Here is an 8,536-nt window from a genome sequence, read left to right as displayed (position 1 = left end):
TGAAGCCTCATTCTCTGCTATGACATGCAGACTAATTCTCTGCTGACATGAAGACAGATTCTCTGTTACGGGACCTCCCTCCTCTGCCTGGGTGCTGGGCCTAAATATATGCCAATGGACTGTTGCAGTGGTGGCTGACGTGAAGCCTCATTCTCTGCTATGACATGCAGACTAATTCTCTGCTGACATGAAGACAGATTCTCTGTTACGGGACCTCTCTCCTCTGCCTGGGTGCCGGGGCCTAAATATCTGAGAATGGACTGTTCCAGTGGTGGGTGACGGGAAGCCAGATTCTCTGCTATGGAACCTCTCTCCAATTGATTTTGGTTAATTTTTATTTATTTAATTTTTATTTTAATTCATTTCCCTATCCACATTTGTTTGCAGGGGATTTACCTACATGTTGCTGCCTTTTGCAGCCCTCTAGCTCTTTCCTGGGCTGTTTTACAGCCTTTTTAGTGCCGAAAAGTTCGGGTCCCCATTGACTTCAATGGGGTTCGGGTTCGGGACGAAGTTCGGATCGGGTTCGGATCCCGAACCCGAACATTTCCGGGATGTTCGGCCGAACTTCTCGAACCCGAACATCCAGGTGTTCGCTCAACTCTAGTCATCAATATTAAAAGCCCAGAGAACCTCTTTAATTTGATGCATGTTCAGACAGCTTGTTCAAGTTTACTCCATCTACTGGTTTAGTAAATCTGCCCCATTGTATAAAAAATTGGTGTGATGTTTTTGTAAACCTAGAAATGAATGATAAAAGTCAACAAGAAATATAATTGCTCACATTTCTGTCAGTCTGCAGAATTTTCTGCATGATCCTAACACAGTCTTGCAGAAATCCTACAGAGAACACAGGGTTTAATCTTGTGCTAATATGTTCCATTTTTGACTGGTTGTTGGATAAGGAGGCATGTTGCTCCAGCCTGTTGTCTTACAGTCAGACACAAAGATAGTAAGGAGGAGAAGGGATGTGGCTGAGCTCCTGGGACACAAAGAGAAGATACTGTATCTTCATATATTTCTTGCTATATTTCTTAGTTTTCTTGTTCAATATTTTGATTTAGTTTTGCTTTAATCTGAATGTATGATATATAAACGTTTCCATTTTTAAAAAAAAATATAGTCTTTTTCTGTTGCATACACTTTTAATTCTAAATATGAATGCAAAAGCTTTGTATATGAGAAAGCCACCCTGTACAAGATGCCAGGACAGACCTGTAAATGATGTGGTAAGGTAGTTACAATTCCATGTTGGTACATATTATAATTAAATGCTGCCTATTCTAGTATAAGTATATTTTAAACACATATAATTCTTTGCAGTAATCAAAAATAGATCAAATGAGAAAATGCAATTTACACCATCCACCAGGGATCAGGAACAAGACATAACAAATCCACCAAGGAAAGTGGCCCATTATTTTGCATTGATAAATGGCTGTTTTGCCAGGAGTGCATTATACTTTAATATACTATAACCCTTATGTATTGATTTGTGTTTTTTTTTAGAGTCATTCCAAGCTATCTGTGTCAAGCAGAGACTTTTCATGTACATGTCTGATACTGAGGTTGATTTCCTTGTATTTTAGCTGATTAAATAGGAAATGAATCATGTTGCATTGTTAAGATTTATGACTTAACATGTGATACCTTTTCGGTGACAGCGGTAATGTTAAGCTGTATGCTTTGGATTAAAGATTTTTTTTTTTTTTTAAATTCTAGCATATTCAAGATGTTAAATTTTTCTTGCTTACCCAATCAAAAATGCATATTGCCTAAGAGCAGTCTATGGCAGTTCATATATTTTCAAGGTGGTCTGGAATATGGCAGTGCTCTCACTTTTGAAAGGTTTTAGCAAGAATTTCATAGGTGGTTACAATTCCATATAATTATTACTGTTGCTAAATAATAAAAAATTTACTTTAAAATGTAAATGTAATAATAAAGGTAAGAAATACAAAGCGTTCAAAGAGTTAATGTTCTTGATGTTTATATGGGAGTAGTACAAAAATATTTCCACTTCCTAAGGGCATAGTTTTGAAAGCGTAAACCCATTGCATCAGTTTTTTACGTATCAACGCCTGGGCTAGGAGTATGCTTTTCATCACATTTAAAGGCTTGATTTTCTATCCACTATAAAAACATACATTCATAGCCAAAAATATGTGCACTTGAACATTACATCTATATTTGAACACCTTACTTTAAAGCAATATGCATTAAAGGGGTTGTCCCACAATGGACATTTATCACCTATTCACAGGATAGGTGATAAATGTCTGATCATTGGGGGTCCCACCACTGGGACCCCCACTGTTTATTGGAACATTTGTGCCAGGACCCTGTTTCTCCTCACTGCTTGACGGCAGGGAGAAAGAGTTTGAATGGGGTAACAATAAACCTTGAGCTCTGCCATTCTATTTAATGTTTATGGAGTTGAAGCAGTTTTAAAATTGGTGGTCCCATTCTATCTGTAAGTCAACCTTCTCTAAAGTGTACCTCTGGGAGTTTTCCTTAGAGCAGGGGTGCCCAACCTGCAGCCCAGAGGCCACATGCAGCGCTTGAAACCATTCTGTGTGGCCCTCAACCGTCTGGTAACAAACATGGAAGTTCTTAGTCTTGTGGCTGCTCACATGTATTTTTTATGTATTCTTCTCAGATTAGATGGGCGTCCTGGAACTGTAATTAGACATTAATGGTATATACCAGGGATGGCGAACCTGCAGCTCTCCAGCTGTTGTAAAACTACAACTCCCACCACACCCTGCTGTAGGATGATAGCTCTAGGCAGTCTGGGCATGCTGGGAGTTGTAGTTTTGCAACAGCTGGAGAGTCTCAGGTTGGCCATCCCTGGTATATACTATATGTTCAATATGCCATAAAAACTGTATTTTATTATTACACTATTTTATTTTTGGCCCTTGACATTGGTTGAGTCTGACTATGTGGCCTCCACCCAGAAAAGGTTGTGCACCCCTGCCTTAGAGTAATCCATGAATGTAGGATCTGTGTTGACTTCAATGAACTGAGCAATATACAGGGATCCAGACTTTGGTGCAGGCGTACCACCAGGCCATTACCTCTTGAAGTAGTCTAAGTTCAGCAACAGCTGACCCAGGCAGGTCAAGAGACACCGATGTGTGGCACCAAGAGGATGGACAATTGTGTGGTCAGTGGACAAAACAAGGTCAGGGCAAGCAGCTAAATAGGGCTCATAGGGTAAGGATATACTGCCTGGGAGACTAAAGGAGAGATGGTTATGCTTACCTTTTTTTGTTGTGCTACATTAAGCACAACACTTATAGAGAGACTTTTTTGTAGTGTTAGTTGGTGCTGCTGTTGGGGTCTGGGTCCTCACTGTATGGGGTGCCAACCCTCACAAAAATTACATCAAGAATAAGTTGGTGGGTGAAGACACTTCATATCCACCTGCAAAGCGACTTCAATTGGTGCAAAGACACAATCTTTGGAACTTCTATAGGTAGAAAACGTGTTTCGGAGTTGAAAGGACTCAAGTCTCTTTAATACAAAGCAATGAGTTGTGTACAGAAATGTACTTTTATCTGAATGGGTCGTAATTTGGCAAGACATATACATGTGTAGCTAGCTAAATCTGACAACATTTATCAATATGTAATATGACACATGATTGTTTTGTGCCTTTTTATATTTTAAGCAAAAAATTATAATGAAATCTGATGAGCTCTAAAATAAATCACTGGACAACTTAAAGATTCAAATGTTTCTTCTGTTTTTGCAAGTAACAACACATTCTCAGGCCAGGCTGGTCTCTATGTCAAGTTTATATTCATCAATACGATTGCAAACCTTCTTGTCATTTTGCAATAAAGAAGAAACTCGCCCCAAGCGATCCAGCAATCTTTTTGAAGAGCTCATCAGATTTTATCAATGTCTTTCTTGGAATACATCCTTTAATGTGTTTTCTGCAGGTGATTTGGCTCCCCAAAAGCTCACTGATGACCAGTTGCAGCCTCAAAAATATTGAAAAAAGGCCACTGTAGCGTTGGGGTGAGCACCTTCTATATCAACACTTGCACCTTACCTGCTGTCATAACAATACTACTCTATGGGGCACTGACCTAGTTTTTCCTTGTTTTTTGCTTTTATTACTGTTTCAGCAAATAAGGCTTAATCATAATATAATGAAAAATAATCAGTGCATCTTATTGTCCTGGTCCCACAACAAAACGTATTACTGCATGTGTGCTGGTGATGAACTGAACGGCGCAGATGAGAGATAAAAGGGTCAAGCATGATGACCAGTCAAACACCCGGCCCTGTCAATCAATTGGAGGAAAGAGTGTCTTGCAAAGCAACGTAGAGGAGCTAAGGTGCACCACGTGGCCAGCGCATACCCTCAATGCACTTAAGCACCAATTTGCATAGCAGTTAAAGCACTAGTTTTTCCTAAATGCCACAAAGCATCAGGGTCAGCCCTACTAGGCGTTATACTTGGTTTGACAGGGTTGATCCTTCTGAAATATACCCTTTAAAGCACAATTCTCAAGTTGAGCACCTATGTGTCCTTCACACTATTGGAACTTATTTTTATCTTCTGGAAGTATAAGTTGGAGGTTTCTATTGACTGACAGTGAAATTGATACAGAAAGTATATAGTAAAATTGGATAATTGTTTATTAAGGATAAGCCTTATTTGCTGAAACTATAATATCTTTCTTTTTTCTGTGTTCACCTTCAATATGCTGGCTTCTGACACTAAACATATTTTCTTATTATAATTGTATTTTTCTATACTGTCAACCATAATAGAATAGATTTAGAATAGATATATTTTTCAAATATTCCATAAGAGCACTTTGTATTATTTTCTTAACAAAGATCAGTTTTGGTGCTATTGTTTTTAGGTATTGCTAGATTTATGGTTCTGAAGCATTGACCTTAACTCTAGGACATTCACAAAGGCAGTCAAATTATCATTTCTCATGAGGGATATCATTTGTACTCCAGCTGGTTCTCCAAATTGTAATATAATTCAGCCTGATCTAACTGGAATAATGGCTGGAGACATATCAGTTGGGTAATTCAGCATCAAAATTATTAACAAGGAATCAAATGTACTAATCATCTTTTTTTTTTCTTGAAAGGAAGCTTGACGGCATAGATTGGGGGATTTTCCTTAAGGTGATTTGATTTCAGCTTTGATATGGTTGAACTAGCACAAACTTTAAGTGGAAGAGGCTTGATTTCTCTGTTCATTCATCCCTAACCATCCAAATAGGTGATGTCTAATTGTTAAAGAATGCAATTTAAAAAAATAAAAATAAACATGTACAAGATATAAGCTAGGCCTGGTGTCCCTGTCCCCGTCCTTGTTCTGCATGCCCCAAAACAAGCCAACATTTAAATGTCTCAGAGTATACACAAAGAGTACCCAAAGTTTTTTTTATATAAAGGCTCCTCCTGGCTCATGGTTAAAAAGAAGACCATAAAAAAAATGTAAGCAGCCAGAGTGCAGCTCTCCGGTGTGATCCCTTTGTACGGTATCTATATGACCTAATAGGTCATATAGAAAGAGGTTGTCTCAATGAGATTAGTTGTCAGCAGTGTGAACATTTTGTGGAATATTTTTGTGGAATATAGATTTGAAACAAGCAGCAATGACTGTTACAACACCTAAGTTTACTAACTGTGTTAATTCCATTTCACCAGGCTTCTATGGCTATTAACCCCTTCAGGACCCTGCCATTTTTCACCTTAAAGGGGTTGTCCAGGTTCAGAGCTGAACCCAGCCATACCCTTATTTTCACCCAGGCAGCACCCCTCACATTAGCATCGGAGCATCTCATGCTCCGATGCGCTCCCTTGCCGTGTGCTAGATCGCGCAGGTCACTGGCTCTTTTGTTTACAATAACACACTGCCGGACGGAAGCTTCCGTCCGGCAGTGTGTTTGGTGACGTCACTGACTCTGATGGGCGTGCTTTAGCACTGCCCTAGCCATTTTACTGGCTAGGGCAGCGCTAAAGCCCGCCCATCAGAGCCGGTGACGTCACCGGGATTCCTTACAGACCCATGGAGAGCCTGATACATCACTGGAACTCTTGAAAATGCCTTTGCCCTGTGTGATTTAGCGCAGGGGGGCTGCCTGGGTGAAAATGGAGGTATGTTCAGCTCTGAACCCGGACAACCGCTTTAAGGACCAGGCCATTTTTTGCAAATCTGACATGTATCACTTTATGTGGTGATAACTTCAAAACACTTTTACATATCCAAGCCATCCTGAAATCATTTTGTAAATTACATATTTTTTTGGGGGGAAGGGGGGAGATGTTAGAAGGCTTTGAAGTTTAGAAGCAAATCTAGAAATTTTTCTGAAAATTCCAAAACCCACTTTTTAAGGACCAGTTACCAGTTACATAATAGAAACGGCCGATTTTAGAAACTACACCCCTCAAGGTATTCAAAACTGATTTTACAAACTTTGGTAACCCTTCAGGTGTTCCACAAGAATTAAAGGAAAATGTAGATGAAATTTCAGAATTTCACTTTTTGGGCAGAATTTTCATTTTAATCAATTTTTTTCCTGCTAACAAAGCAAGGGTTAACAGCCAAACAAAACTCAATATTTATTACCCTGTTTCTGTAGATTACAGAAAAACGCCATATGTGGTCATAAACTGCTGTACAGGCACAAGGCATGGTGTAGAAGGAAAGGAACGCCATATGGTTTTTGGAAGGCAGATTTCACTGGGATAATTTTAAGTTGCCATGTCACATTTGAAAACCCCATGATGCACCCCTAGAATAGAAACTCCAAAAAAAAAAAAACATTTTGGAAACTACGTGATAAGGTGGCAGTTTTGTTGGTACTATTTTAGGGTACATATGATTTTTAGTTGCTCTATATTACACTTTTTGTGAGGCAAGATAACAAAAATAGATGTTTTGGCGCCGTTTTTATTTTTTGTTATTTACAATGTTCATCTGACAGGTTAGATCATGTGGTATTTTTATAGAGCAGGTTGTTACAGACTCAACAATAGCAAATATGACTATGGTTGTTTGTTTCAGTTTTACATAATAAAGCATTTTTGAAAAAAAAAATATTTTTGGGTGTCTCCATATTCTGAAAGCCATAGTTTTTTTTGTTTTTTTGGGGGTGAATGTCTTATGTAGGGGCTAATTTTTTTTGGTATTAGATGACTGTTTGGTACTATTTTAGGGTGCATTTGACTTTTTGATTGCTTGGTATTACACTTTTTGTGATGTAAGGTAACAAAAAATTGATTTTTTTTACAATTTTTTTTTTATGGTGTTCATCTGAGGGGTTAGGTCATGTGATATTTTTATGAAGCATGTTCTTACGGATGCAGCAATACCTAATTTGCATATATATGTTTTTTATTTATTTAAGTTTTACACAATAACACCATTTTTTAAACCAAAAAAATCATGTTTTAGTTTCTCCATAGTCTAAGAACCATAGTTTTTTTTTATTTTTTGGGAGATTTTACTAGGAAGGGTCTCATATTTTGCAGGATAAGATGACGGTTTGATTTGTATGATTTTGGGGTGCGTATGACTTTTTGATCGTTTGGTATTACATTTTTTTTTTTTTTTTTTTTTTTTACTGTGTTCACCTGAGGGGTTATATCATGTGATATTTATTTAAGTTTTACACAATAAAAGCATTTTTGAAACAAAAAAATCATGTTTTAGTGACTCCATAGTCTGAGAGCCATAGTTTTTTTAATTTTTTGGGCGATTATCTTGTGACGGTTAGATTGGTACTATTCTGGGGGGCATACGTCTTTTTGATCGCTTAGTGTTGCACTTTTAGTGATGTTTGGTGACAAAAAAATATTTTTTTTTTAGCACAGGTTTTATTTTTTATTTTTTTATGGTGTTCACCTGAGGGGTTAGGTCATGGGATATTTAGAGCTGATCGATATGGACGTGGCAATACCTAATATGTCTACTTTACTTATTTTCCCTATTTTTTACAATTTTTTTAACTTTATTTTGGGAAAATGACACTTTTTTTTACCTGAAACTTTAATTTTTTTATTATAAAAAAAACATTATATTTGTCCCTCTGTGGGACTTCCCCTTTTCAGGGTTTGATCCCTGTTTTCAATTCAGTACAATACATTATGCATTGTACTGAATTGAACTGTCAGCGTCGTACACAGTAAGACGCTGACAGTTGCCTAGATGACCAAGCCCTCAGGCTGGATCTCCTGGGCTTTCGTAGCTGCCAGGGTCCGATGCCTGTGGAAAGCATTGGGGCTGCGATGGCAACCATTGGCCCCCTGTCAGCATAGCGCGGGTGGGGGCTATGGAATCAGAGGAAGCCCCCTCCCTCTTTAAACCCCTGCACGTGCCGCGGTCAGCACTGACTGTGGCATGTGAAAGGGTTAATCCGCCGGCATCACCGCATACAGCGATGCCGGTGGATTCAACAGGGGCCCGGCTATCAGTAACAGCCAGGCCCATGCTGCGAATCGGGCAGGGGAAGCTCCTGCACCGACCCAATCACATCACGTACATGCATGT

Source organism: Bufo gargarizans, chromosome 5, assembly GCF_014858855.1.
Source record: "Bufo gargarizans isolate SCDJY-AF-19 chromosome 5, ASM1485885v1, whole genome shotgun sequence".
Classification (NCBI taxonomy): Eukaryota; Metazoa; Chordata; class Amphibia; order Anura; family Bufonidae; genus Bufo; species Bufo gargarizans.
Note: the sequence above shows the minus strand (reverse complement) of the source record.